Here is a 9,364-nt window from a genome sequence, read left to right as displayed (position 1 = left end):
TTTTTAACCTAAAACATGGTGGTTACCGAAAGCTATTTATATACAAAATTTCATGAAAATCGGACCAGCCGTTCGCGAGATTACCTGTTACAAAAAAAGGGACTTCTCTTTATATAATTAGTATAGAATAGATAACCCAAAAGCTGGAGAAGAGTTGTTAAAAAAAAACTACGTTAAAAAATTAAATTTCCCTCTATGGCAATGTTCTTATTAACATCCGTGGATATGTGCACCTTAATATCGGTATATGTTTATGTACATATGAGTTCGAACCGTACCATTCAATGACACGACTGTTGAGTAGGCGTGGGTAACAGTGCGCTGCACGGCGCAATCGCCTTAACACCGGAGCCGGAGCTGCCGCGCTAACAACAATATATGAAAAGCGCTAGCGCCATTAACACCAAGAAACACATAAGACACACATAAAATTCGCCTTAATTCTTTGAAAAAATATACGCAATTTTTCTTTGCTTTTGAGTTGTGAGAACTTATGTATCTTGACAAATTTAAAGCTTTTGCTCAAGAATGATGAGAATATCGTGGCATTTACTACATTCTTAGCAGCTAAATTCGATTGGCGGTACGCGTTGCTCAGCGCCGAAAATTAAAGAAATAATAGGTATGACACCACGATGGGTGCTGTGGTGACACTTAGATGACGCCGTGTCGATAGGCTATTTAAGAACCGAGTAATGCTGTTAATCTTCTCGTTAGAACATCGCAAATTTGATTTACATACATTTTAACATTAGTGTTAGATTCCTGCCTTTTTGCTTTTTGGTTTCCGCTGCTAATGTTCGATATTTTAACAAAAGATTAACATCACGTGCTCTCTTCTGTGCTAATTTATGCGTATCGTTTAAAATAAAAAGAGAATGCAAGTAATAAAAATAATGTTAACGACTTACATTTAGCAGTACAGATCCACGCCCTGCAGGAAATGTATCTAACTATAAGCCAACTTTATGTTTATTAGGAAGGAGCTAAAAGTCACTTATTCCGGCAGGTTCTGCAATTCACTTCCGTGTGAATTTCAACCCCTGCCAATTTGAATTCAAAGCGAGTTTGATCGAAATTCACTCGAAAGTGAATTGCAGAACCTGCTTGATTATCTGTATATTTCCTTTGAGGAAAGCTATGTAACTATATTTGTATGGCGATGGCCGCGAAATAGTCAAGGGTGATGAGGTACATGCTCAGCTTACATCAGCTCTAGACATGGGTAACACTGCGCTGAGCGGCGCAATTGCGTTAACGCTGTTGTCGGAGTTGGTACGCCAACACCAAAATATGAAAAGCGCTAGCGCCATTAACACCACGAAACACACGAGACCAAGGCAAATTCGCAAATAATGCCTTTCAAGACCGCGCTAAATGAATTCGCCTTGGCGCTAACCTTAACACACACAATCGCAAGTTTCCACCTCTCTCACCCACACACTTCCAATCCACATTGCTGAAATGTCAAAAAAATTGCCAAAAAACATAAACATGAGAAATAGAAATATGTACATATGTGTCAAAGTAAGCTGCCAAACAAAACGATAATTGGCAGAGTTTGGTGAAATTTTTAGGTAATTGAGGATTATTTTCTTTAATTATTTTGTGTACTTTGTGAAAATATACATACTAGATATATTTCTATAATACAGGTAAAGTACCCGCAAGGAAACGCATATTTGCAATCAAAAGCAAAAAGCAATCAGTGTGCCTAGTATTGCTGGAAGATTGGTGGCCAAATGTAGTTTCTTCAGCTTCAATGTGTACATATTTAAAGGCTTTTGGCAGGGTCACGTGATGGCGAAATTCGTGGCATCTTTATTTAATGTAACCACAAACGCTGGAGACGTACATATATATGTGCATGTTACGAACAACATTTGCGGGTATACAAAACAAGGGGCAGTGTCTACTGTGTAAACAAAAAGGGCACCATCTGGCCAAGACAACATTATCGCGGTATAAAACTACCTATATAGTTTAACATGTTCTTTATTATTAACATGCTTGTCTTTACAGCTTGTCTACTGAATTTTTCTGATCACTTAGTCGACTTTTGTCTTATTACCAAAATTAGAGACTTTGCTAAAGCGCCATAAGCTAATGTACTACTTATTCAAATGTGTTAAGTACTCCAAAAAATTTTAAATCCTTTTAAATATAAGTTGCTTGTGCATATAAGTTGTAAATGCCACTAAATCAGATTGTAAATAAAATTGCTTACTCGGCCTTGTATATTAATTATAGAACCGAAATACATTTTTGCAGCGGCCATGCTCTTTGTTGTTAATTGCACTTATATTGTGACAATCGAGGGAGTCTGGGCATTTGGAAGCAGATTTCATGCATGCAACAATTGAGCGTGCAAGAAATTAAAAAAAAAAATCACTAAAAGAGAATGGGTCTTATTGATTTAGCACGATTTTATGAACATGTCTGCAACCGATTTATGAGGCAAAAGCAAAGCGCATGCTACAAACCGTGACTTCTCTTGGTGACGTTGTATGTATTTGAACTAAAATTATTTAATTAAGACCTTTTTGTTAGCCCATTCTCACGAATTTATTTACGTATTTGATTTCATAAAATAATCTTGAGCTGGGGAACTATAAATTTTTGATATTTTCGATAATAACTTAACTGTAATTAAAAAACCCTCACCCACAACCACATTTTACATACAACATACACGTGTTTTTGCATCAGATATTTTATTAGAAAACTTAGAACAAAATTGTATTCAACTACTTTTTTGTACTGTATTATTATAACTACATACTTATGTATGTAAATGTAGATACATAGTTTGCACCTATTTAAGGTTGTATATGAAAAAGAATGAAGTGCAACCAAAAAGTAACATTTGTATGAAGGGCTTTATCAAAAAGTAATATTTTTATATCAGTTGCATCAAAGAGTAACAGTATGATTTTTAATTGGTTTCTAATAGCTTAAAACGTTCCACTAATTTAAAATACATTTTTACATATCGCTCATTTATTCCAATAGTGTCACAAATAAAAAAAACCAAACGCGATAAAAACGGCTTTAAAGTTATGAATTTACATTTACTCCCATAGTACATATACATATACTCCCATAATACATATTTTGTTCTAGTGGGCTATGGGTAATCGATACATTATGAAATTATTACACAAAGTAGAGAAGAAGTAGAAGTATCGGTAATTTCTGTGTACTTAACTCAATATTTGTAATTTTTGAGTTGTGACACTGAGAGTAGAAAAGTTGTGTTTTAAATTTCCCGGAGACAAACAAAACTTCTCAAACTTATTTTCTTCAAATATTTTGCAAAACTTTGATAACAAAAGTTTTGCGTTTTCAAAACAAAATATTACTTCAAACAAGTTGCTTTCTTTTAAATATCGAATTTGTGTGCCTTTTTCTAAGCAAATTTTGTTTTTTTTTTGCATGGAAAAATGTAGAAATAAAAAATTAATTCGGTCTCTTTGGAAACGTCTACTAATACTTAGCCTTACTGTATCCAAATGTAAGTTTTCATAAAAAGTAGATTTAGCAGCTTTTAAATCTATGCTAGCTATAGCTTACACATACAAACACATATCTTTTGGCCTTACAGCGCATACATTAAACATTAAGGTAAATAAAAGCTCTGTGTACATTTTTAGCGCATAATTTCAAAACTCAAAATTTTGAATTGTTTTCGATATATCGCACGTTTAATAATATAGAGATGTAACTCAAAATTTACGGTTTTGGAGATTCATCATACAATGAATAAGCTTGATATGTAGAACTTGTTCAGTCCAACAAATGGTTAAACTTCCCAAACATCGCAAAGACACGGGTCTTTTCAGCCGTCTTTTTAACCGACTTCCAAACAAGGAGGAGGTTATCAGTTCGTCGGAATCTTTTTTTTTTTTTTTTTTTATGTATGTTACCGCATAACTTTGGACCACGTCAACCGATTTCGATAATTCTTTTTGCATCGGAAAGGTAGTGTCTCAGAGGTGGTCCCATCTGGTTAAGATCCGATCAGTGGATCATGAGATATATATATATATTTTTTTTTTATATGAGAGTTGAAGTCGGTTTTTTTTTGCTAAAAATTACTTGTTGTATACCAACTGTATGAGTTGATCAAACTTTGATTGTGTTTTCCCACAAAATTGAAATTTTGCAATACTTATGTATATTATTAAACGTGCGATATGTTTATGTGCATATATTTTTATATATTTAATACATATCACTTATTGTATAATTAATAAGATATTTAATGTGAAAATATAACAAAAAAATATTTTTGCATAAAGCATTAAGAAAACAAGTAAATACATTTTGTTTTAGTTATACTAAAATCTCTTTTAAGGTACATCGAGTATATCAGTATCAGTCCAGTTATTGTCCATATTACAGTTCAAAAAAACCATTTTAGTTAATTTAGCCGGGGTATATATGTTTCCTTTGATTCCACCATAGCAAAGGACATTGATATTAGCCATTTTTGTCTTTACGTGGCAATATAGGTTCAGCCAAATATTTGTCTAATTCAACTATTGCAGATGCCACCTGGTTGTTAGGTCGTAAATATTGCTGAACCTCAGCATCAAAGTCTTTCCAAACGTGTTCATTTTCGACATTACCCGCACTACCTGTTGCCTCACTTGGTTCATCTACGACATCTTCGTCAGTGTAAATTCGTATATTTGCTACTTTATTGTAGAGCATTTCTACAGCAGATTTATACTTAGATTCGTTTATGAGGCCAAATATTTTAAAGCGTGGGTCTAACACTGTTGCCTGCGCTATAAAAATGTTGTTTTCGATGTCGATGAACCTGGCACTAAGCCAACCTAGTAAATTGTTGACCAATTTGTGCACTATTGGAATTAATTCACGGCTCTGCGATGAATTTAAATGCTTCGTTAGCTGCGTTTACATACAAAATAATTGAAGACGAACTGACATGCTTTTGAGTACTTATAAGATTTGTAATTATTTGAAACATTTCCATTACATGCATTGTTTGTTAAATTATTAACCACTCCTCATTTTCTAAAATTTCGACATTAGCTAATACTTCGTCTGCGACCCGCGCAGAAGATTTTATCAGAGCTAACGATGAGCGTTTAAGCATATCGTATGTAGAATTCCATCGAGGTGGAACGTCATTTATTATTTTCAAAATCGGCATCTGCATCCCTTCCATCGCTCGTTTAAGTTCCCCATTGCATAATTACTTTTAGTAAAAAGCCTAACAATTTGTTTTACCTTTTTTAGAACAACTCCTACTTCTTTCAATCCCGATTGCGCAACCAAATTGAGTGTATGGGCAAAACACCCCCAATGCCTCCATCCACCACCACGTACAGCCGCCTTCATGTTGGCCGCGTTGTCTGTAACAATGACCGCAACTTTATTATCAATTTGCCACTCCTTCAACACATCTTGCAGCATTTTCGTTAGGTTGACAGCCGTATGTCGCTCTGTGTACGATGCACAAGTTAGCAAATCTGATGCGAGAAATGTTGAATTATCTCCCTCAACAATGTAATGTGCGGTTACACTAAAATAGTTATCCTGGGCTCGCGACGTCCATCCATCAACTGTCAAGCAAACAGCAAATGCTCTCGTCAAGCGTTCTTTTACGACAGCCACTGCTGAACTATAAGCATTTGTTAATAAAGTTGAAGAAACTGTTTTCCTTGTCGGCAACATGTAGTTGGCATTTAGTAGATGAACCAGTGTTTTAAATTCCTTTTCCTCTACTATAGTGAATGGATGGTATTCTTTGACAATCATTTTCAAGATCTGCCTATCGATCTCCTCTTTCTTCTTTAAGGGAAGTGGTTTAGTGAAAAAATTTGTTATTTTTATGGTTGACAAATTGTCAGAGTTTCGCGTGGAAGGCAAACTTGAAATTAATGACGTATCATTAGCTTCAGCTGGGTCAACAGGTTGCTGCCTTGAAATTGTTTGGGTTGGATGCCTCATCTTCATATGCCTTATAAGACTACATGTTGATTTATTTGCAACCGAAAGTTGCTGCGCACAGATTAGACAATTTACTTTTTGATCCTTTTCTTCGGAAAAGTTGAGCCACACATCGCTGAACCTTTTAGCCATCACCCTAAAAACGTATAAGGGTGTTCGTGTAGTAAATAGTTTGAAACAATTGCTAGTAATGTAACCAAGAAACTTGTAAAGTAGGGGAAATTGAGAGAGCAAAATTACATTTTATTTTGTGAGGAGGTTCCAAGGTTTGGCAAGTTCCTAATTGCATTTTTCCTTATATTAATGGGAAATGTATACATAATGTACAGGGTTACAGGAAATGAAGAAAAATATTTCAACATTTTTGAAAAGTTAGAAAAATGTACCAGGTTGTAAACTGATTTTCAGAACAATTCGAACCATTCAACTTACATTTGAACGTATGAAACCCGGCTTGACTTACATGAACATAAGTTACATATTTATCCTTTTAGTTAAATAAAAATCGGGCATTAAATTGGCCAAAAAATTTGAAAAAATATGTGTGGGGGGGAGGTGTTGTTTAACAAAAGCCGTGTAAATCAAAGTTTCAAAATTTGTGCAATATTAAAAAAAAAAATCAGCAAACTTTCGTACAAATTTCGAGCTTTTTTAAAAATTCTAAAAATCAATCGTAGCNAATCGGGCATTAAATTGGCCAAAAAATTTGAAAAAATATGTGTGGGGGGGAGGTGTTGTTTAACAAAAGCCGTGTAAATCAAAGTTTCAAAATTTGTGCAATATTAAAAAAAAAAATCAGCAAACTTTCGTACAAATTTTGAGCTTTTTTAAAAATTCTAAAAATCAATCGTAGTGTTTAGCCATTTGAAACTTGTTCTTTATTCTACTACAGTTCAAATTTGCATTCTAAGAATCTAATTAAAAACTCGAAATTTTTACAAAAAGTTGTTGATTTTTTTTTTAATTGCATAAATTTTTAAGGCAGTTGCACTCGATTGGTACATTTGTACAGATTACTCTTATATTGTGCTATTGGTACAAAATAAAAAAATTGGAAAATGTTTTTTGTAGTCAAAAGATTGGTTCAAAACAGCGATGTTCTATTGAAAAATTTTAACAAATTAATTTTCGTGATTGGGGTGAAGAAAAATATTTGGGTATTCACACAATAGGGATACGATTTGCACCAAATTTTGGCAAATACCCAATCGTGTGACACAGCCTTTAAACTTGTATTTATACGGATGTTGTTAAATAATGAAGTATAAAAAACTAACCAAATTAAATAACAAAAATAATATTTCAAAACTTTTGAAAATTTGGTGCGGCTATAATTTTTTCGACTACTGTACATTAGCTGGACCGGTTTCAAAATACCTCCAAAAATGGAGTTTTTTATGAATAAAAATAGTTTCTTAAGGGATTTTTTGGAAAAAATCTCCTCAGATGACAAAACAGTTTGAGCTTTTAAAAGCTGCATAAAAATATTCAAAAAAATGTGTAACGGAATCATAATAATGAGATTTTTGATGCCGTTTTTTAACTTTTTTCAAAGATTTGTTTAAGGAAAACTTTAATAACTGGGTCAAAGCTATACTGACATAGACTTGTGATATATCAGTGGAAAGGTATTTTCTCATCCTTTTCATTTCTTTGCAAAAAAAAACTCATTCACGTCCCGATTTTTTCTTTATCAAATACCAACACATCTTAATTCAACATGGAATGAGGCTCGTTTGTCTTACCTTTCTCTATCATGCTTTGATTGAGCTTATTTGCAAAGAAATGGAAAGGGTGAGAAAATTCCTTTCTACTAGTACCTCACAAGTCTAAATCGGTAAAGTTTAGGCTGAGTTATTCAAGTTTTTTTAACCTGTATTTGAAAAAAGTGCAAAAACAGCATCAAAAATCTCATTACTGCAATTCCGTTGAAAATTTTTTTTGAAATATTTTTATCCAAATCTCTTAAGTTAAAACTTTTTTGTCACCTAAGGTGATTTTTTGAAAAAAATATTTAAAGAACTGTTTTTATTCACAAAAAACTCAGCTTTTGAAAGTACTTTCAAACCGGTCCAGCTCACGTAAATCTTAATATTTTTCCGAAATATTTGGTGGAAGTCTTAAAATATAATAGATTTTATAATTCCGGTGGAAAAACTGTACCGATTTGTTTTTGTATGCAGTGTGATGCAGTCTAATGTACATAAGTTTTCTCAAGCAGCTTTTAAAATTTATCTCGTCTTCAAATACATTTTATCAGAACGAAATTTGTGTTTAGAGGGCAGATGAATTGTAAGATCACTACTTTAGAAAACGCCGCTTAATATCGCAAATAAGCTCACATTTTTATTAATCATCTATATTTTAGAAAGCATACCAATTTCAGCTCCAACCGTACAAACGTTTTACAGCACCAAACGTGAAACAAGTAATACACTCCGTAGAGCATTCACGTACTAATTATGCCTAGATGTAGATTTTTATGCTGATATTGAGCTTTGGGTCGTGAAAATACTATTCCGCAGACGTCGCAAACATGTGGTCGCACAAAAATGATTTGGAAGCGAAGCTTTGTTTGGTTTGTTTGGTGGAATTTCACTTAAATAAATAGACGAACCAACACCGATTCTGAAACCATATAGATTCTATAATAATAATTGTTACATATATATATATAATATAGTAATTATTAAATATACATACCTTAATTTTCTAGCTTTAAGTCTGCAGCCGAATTTTTGCAAGCCTTTTCAGCGCCAAAATTAAAAGAAATGATTGAGATGACAGCTTGAGTTGATGCCAAGGCGAATCAAACACCGTGGCCGTGTGAATTGACTGCGCTATTGCGCTGAGTTAATGCGCTGACACCACAGATGGCGCCGGTGTCATTGAGTTAGCGCCACAAAAATTGCGCTTTTACCCTTGGCTAATCAGCTCGTATGCAGAATATGGTCAGATGAACGCATGCCCGACGACTGGAATTTAAGTTTGCTCTGCCCAATCCACAAGAAAGGCGACCCCGCCATACGCGCCAATTACCGCGGAATCAGCCTTCTAAGCATAGGTTATAAGGTCTTAGCGAGTGTATTGTGCGAAAGACTGAAGCCCACCGTCAACGAGCTGATTGGACCTTATCAGTGTGGCTTTAGGCCTGGAAAATCCACCATAGATCAGGTATTCACAATACGCCAAATCTTGGAAAAGACCCGCGAGAATAGGATCGACACACACCATCTATTTGTCGATTTCAAAGCCGCTTTCGACAGCACGAAGAGAAGTTGCCTTTATGCCGCGATGTCTGAATTTGGTATCCCCGCGAAACTAATACGGCTGTGTAAAATGACGTTGAGCAATACCACCAGCTCCGTCAGAATAGGGAAGG

The 9,364-nt window shown here is 34.3% G+C and overlaps 1 long non-coding RNA gene across 1 annotated transcript; it reads left to right on the top strand.

The window, feature by feature from the left end:
• The first annotated feature begins 1,493 nt into the window (after positions 1-1,493).
• LOC108358762 (uncharacterized) lies at positions 1,494-2,500 on the top strand. Its single transcript, XR_001846830.1, has 3 exons — positions 1,494-1,577; positions 1,656-1,962; positions 2,023-2,500. It is a non-coding gene; the product is annotated as an uncharacterized LOC108358762 (long non-coding RNA).
• Positions 2,501-9,364: the final 6,864 nt, after the last annotated feature.

This window comes from Rhagoletis zephyria, unplaced genomic scaffold (genome assembly GCF_001687245.7).
Source record: "Rhagoletis zephyria isolate East Lansing unplaced genomic scaffold, Rhagoletis_zephyria_1.1 Rzeph_scaffold_00294, whole genome shotgun sequence".
Taxonomy (NCBI): domain Eukaryota; kingdom Metazoa; phylum Arthropoda; class Insecta; order Diptera; family Tephritidae; genus Rhagoletis; species Rhagoletis zephyria.
Note: the sequence above shows the minus strand (reverse complement) of the source record. Positions and strands in the feature narration are given on the sequence as shown.